Genomic DNA, 5,302 nt, shown 5'->3' with positions numbered 1-5,302 from the left:
AGACTAGTCAGAACAGGATTGCATCAAGCACCTTCATGAGGAAGACACCCCTACAGCCTATGCAGTCAATTCTCCCAAGTTGTAAGTGAGACAGCCATATAATATAGCAGACCTGTGGTGTCATTTTGGAGGGCTTTCCAGGGGTGGCACAATACATGCTGCAGCTCCTGGTAAGCCTCCGGGGTACCTATGCCCTGGGTACATAGTATACCATATACTAGGGACTCACAAGGGTACCTCAGAATCCAAACTAGAGTGTACCTAAAGTACATGGAATCAATTTAGAGAGGAAGCAGCTAGGCTGGGGCCCTGAATAGCAAGGTCCCAGCCAGACTAAAGTCGAAAAACAGTGAAACACCAGCAAAAAAGTTGGGGTAACCATGTGAAACAGATCCTACTCTCCTACAGTAGTTCTGCATCTCGGTTGAGGCCTGACCTGTCCTCTCTGCAACTTAGAGGCCAGTATTCCTTGTCGGAACCGCAGGGACCGAACCCCTGTGCAACGCATCAATTTGTCATTGACAAGGCTTGTGTGCTCTGCACTTTAGAGATCTTTGAGATACTAGAAGCTCCAGTCTCCAGCATCTCTTCCTGCCAAGACCATTGTCCTCACCATATCCTCTGCACTGTGGGCTTCATCTTTGGGGAGCTGCTCATGGTCCTTTTTTTACTCCTGTATTTTTGGCCTGTGGGTCCTCTCAAGGGTCTCCTTTTGCTTCAGTGGTCTCCCAGGCTTGCTCAGGCCTGCTTTAACTCGCCTGCTTGTACAGAGTCTCTTGAACCTTGCTGGTCCCAAATTTGCTCCTTCTTAGCTTTCCACGCCTTTTGCAGCTGCCAAGGCTTGTTGGTGCTCCCACCGGACACAGATCCCCTGGTTCTCGACTTCACACATGGTATATCTCATGAACAGCTCCTCAGCATCGCCTGGTCACCACAGCAGAAGCAACAATGTCACCGTCAACTCTCCTGAACCATCCGACATCATTGGGCATTGCTCTTCTCTGCCTCCTGATTTTGGTCGCATTTCGCATTCCACTTTTGAAGTCTCGCAGACCTACCGCTGTAGCGCGCATACGCTCCTCGCTCTGCGAGGCTTATTGTAATCGGTAAGATTTCAGAAGTGGTGTTTAAGCCCAGCCCCTGCATTTCATTGGCTTGCGTCATCATCCATGCTAAATGCTGGTTTGGGATTGTACAGAAGGTTTCTTAGTTCCTCCTTGTTACCGCCCTGTCTAATTTTAGCCCCGCCCATCCGGACTGCAAGATGTTCTTGAGGCGGTACACTATTGACTTTATTAGTTAGTGTAGGCACTTTTTTCATTAAAGTGACTCTGCTTTCATGTCTATGCATAGCATACACTTTTGCGGCGTAACACTGTTTTCTTGATTATTATTATTGATTGTAGGCAATTCTTCATTTAAATGAAGCTGCTTTCACGTGTTTGTGTTGATGCGTGGCAAAGGAAGCGCCGAATGTCCTCAGAATGTCTAATAATAAGCCACGGAGAGGTTAGTACGTTCGGGGCAATACGCTGCGTGTTCAATTGTTGCTCTTCTGCTCTCATGGGAGAGGTTAGTACGTTCGGGGCAATACTCTGTGTGTTCAATTGTTGCTCTTCTGCTTTCACATGAGAAGTTAGTACATTCGGGGCAATAGGCTGCGTGTTCAATTTTTGCTTTTCTGCTTTCATGTCGCTGTGCATGTTTGAGTTGTGACGATTTGTGGCGAAGGAAGCGCCGACTGTCCACCGATTGTTTAATAATAAGCCACAGACGAAGCCCAATGGGTAGAAAAAGTAGTGGATCAGCGGGGGAAGATACAGATGGGAGACGCACAGATAGTGCAGATATTCGCTTCCTACTTTCAGAATTTTTACACGGCCCAGGAGATCAGTACCGCAGTAGCAATATTAACATATCTGGACAATATTCAGACCCCGAGCCTGGATGATGATGAGAGGGAGCAGCTAGAAGCGGACATATCGGAAGACGAGCTCAAGGACGCGATAGCCAAATTGCGCCCTGGAAAGTCCCCAGGTCCGAACGGACTCCCAGCAGAGTTTTATAAGAAGGGGGCGGACCTCTTGGCCACGCACCTCTTGGAACTATTCAGAGACGCGGCTGAAGATGGAATCCTACCTTGGGACCTTAGATTAGCCACGATCATCCCTATTTACACGCCGGGGAAACCCCCTGAGGATTGCTCTTCGTATTGCCAAATCTCCCTTCTTAATATAGAGGTCAAACTCCTGGCGACTATATTGTCTCTCCGTCTTCGCCAAGTCAACATGACTTTGGTGCATCGGGATTAGATGGGCTTCTTACCAGATAGGGCGACCAGGCAAAACCTGCGGACAACTCACAATTGGCTCATGGAAGTGCAGGAGTGTGACGATCCCCACATGTTTCTCTCCTTAGCCCCGTAAAATTGTTTGACGCTGTGTATTGGCCCTCTTTAGAGGCTACTCTAGTTAAGTTTGGGATTGGCCCCAAGTTCCATCAATGGGTCGGCCTCCTTTATACAGACCCACAAGCCCGGGTTAAAGTTAACGGGTTATTCTCCAATGTCTTCACTAACTGACGGGGAACTCGGCAGGGGTGCCCGCTATCCCCCCTACTCTTCGCCCTCACAATAGAAATAGTAGCATGTGAGATCCGACAGAAACAGGGGATACAGGGGTTCCAAATTACACCGACGGACAAGGGGGAAGAAAGAATCTTACTATATGCAGATGACACAACCGGTTTACTCAACCTGATGACACAATCCCAGCACTGTTCGAACTCATGGATAGATATGCGTCCTTTTCAAGTTAAGCCATAAATTGGCAAGAGTTAGTCGTATATAGTCCGAAAGCCCAGGAGGTCTGGCCCTCTCTTCCTGGGGCCCTCCAGGTAGCGCAGACAGGTTTTACGTATCTGGGGATTTACCTCCCCACAGATAGACAACTTTCATATCAAAACAACATTCAGCGGGTCATAACGAATTTAGCGCTTCCCCTCACAATCTTGGGTCAGGCGGCGATGTTCAAAATGATCACCCTGCCCCGCTTTCAGTATGCCCTCCAAAATGAGCATTTCCTCCTCTCTAGGCAGACATTCCGGGCAATAGACGCGATACTGCACTCATTCCTGCGGCTCGGGAAACATGCGAGGATTGCCCTGGGCACGCTCCAGCAAACCAATATAATGGAGGTATATCCTTGCATGACATTGAGGCCTACTACTGGGCGGAACATCTAACACCGGTGAATGAATGGATCCACACCCCTGCTGACCACCCCACCTACAGGCTAGAGAGGGACACAATGGCGCAGCATTCATGCTTCCACTTCCTGCACGGGGGACGAGGTAGGGGTCGCCTACTCCCGGCCACGCAAGTAACACTGGAGGTCTGGGACTGAGCAACCAAGGTAATGGGCTGGGCTCACAAACCAACAAAACAGACACCGATATGGCACTGCACCTGGTTGAAGGAGCTACATAAACTTAGGGGCTTTGGGGGATGGGATGCCATTGGCATTTCCAATATAGGTGATGTAGTGGCTAAGGGAGAACTAAAAACTTTTAGGACACTAACAGCGGAGTTCGGCCTACACGCTACCCACATTTTTAAGGATGCGTAGCTAAGACATGCCAGGGCGGCCGAGGACTTGCTTTCTACTCCCCTGCTGGACTATGCCCCGCTGGAGGGTCGCCTACTACAGGAGCAGATATCCCATAAGGCAGTCTCCCTGACATACAAGACTCTGAACAATAACATGCCTGACAGACTGGGGAAATTGAGGGACGCGTGGGAACAGAACCTGGGCGCATTGGAATCAGTGGATTGGGAGGCGGACCTGATGCATCACAGAGAGGTGGCAATTAAATCTCGCCTTCGACTCATCCAATATAAGATATTGTACAGAGTGTACTACCATAGAGCCTGACCCCATCGTATGGGTTGAGTCGGTGAACCCCATTGTTTGAGATGGATACAGCCACAGGGAGACTTCTATCATACTATTTGGGATTGCCCCTTTATCCACACATACTGGGTATACGTCCTGGAGGAACTAAGTAAAGTATTGGGAGAAACACTACCCCTAGACCCCAAATTTGTATTGTTGGATAGATCCGGGGACGTTGATTTGGGCCGCCCTCAGCTAATCTTCGCACAACTAGCACTGGTGGTAGCAAAACGAGATGTGGCCCACGCCTGGGGAGCAGTACAGCCTCCCAAATTGGGGGAATGGAAAAGAGGGCTGGATATGTACATGGCGGCAGAAAGAGTTACATATAAGGTGAGAGGGTGCCCGCGAAAGTTCCGTATGGTGTAAGGGAAAATTGAGGAAATTTTATGGAATGGATGGATGGCTGGGAGCTGACTAGCCAGTTACATCTGTTAGGCCCGATTGTGCCTACTACGAGGGGATCCTTGGGCCTGCCTCTCAGGCAGATGAGAGACTTGGGAAAGACCTTGCTGGCGAGGACACTGGTCGAGACACCCACAGCTATGCTTAGCCCGTGGGGGAGAGGAGGGGCTGTGCTGTAAGATGTGGATCATATATAATTGTTCTTGTACGACTGTGACTAAATGTGACATGCTGATGGTTTTTGTGTTGGTTGAAAATTCAAATAAAAATATTTATAAAAAAAAATAATAATAAGCCAGAGACAAGGTAGTACGTCAGGGACAATACACTGTGTGTTAACTAGAATGGGGCAAGCCATGAGACAAAGAGGGTGGTAGAGACTCACGGGGAGACAGAGCAAGAGAGACACAGAGGCGGTAAGAGTGAGTGATATGCACCAGTAAACACCAGTGTGACAGGGAGCCACAGACAGGTTAGTATGTTCGGGACAATACGCTGCAAGTTCAACTCTTGCTCTGCTGCTTTCATGCCGCTGTGGATCTTTGTGTTGTGTTGATTTGTGGCGAACGAAGCACCGACTGTCCACCATTTGCCTAATAATAACCCATGGAAAGGTTAGTACGTAGTACGTTGAGGCTTCTTAGTCCCTCCTTGTTACCGCCCTGTCTCTTTTTGGCCCCGCCCACCTGGACTGGATCTTTAACTTGCGTAGTTACACTGCAGATGCCAAGCTGAGTCTCCAGGGGGAGAAGGGGAAACAAAGAAGGGAAACAAAGAAGGTAAACAAGCCTTCCAGCTGCCCTCTCGTCCCTCCCTCCCAGTCATGAGCTATCCTCCAAGCGAGGTGTAAATACACCGATGGCCTTCTGTCCGACCCTAGGGGTCAGATTTTCTCCTCTGCTCTTCATCCTTCTGTAGTTACAGAAAGGTGCCACGGAAAAATC

Source organism: Triturus cristatus, unplaced genomic scaffold (genome assembly GCF_964204655.1).
Source record: "Triturus cristatus unplaced genomic scaffold, aTriCri1.1 SCAFFOLD_344, whole genome shotgun sequence".
In the NCBI taxonomy this organism is placed as follows: Eukaryota; Metazoa; Chordata; class Amphibia; order Caudata; family Salamandridae; genus Triturus; species Triturus cristatus.
This window is presented reverse-complemented; position numbering follows the sequence as displayed.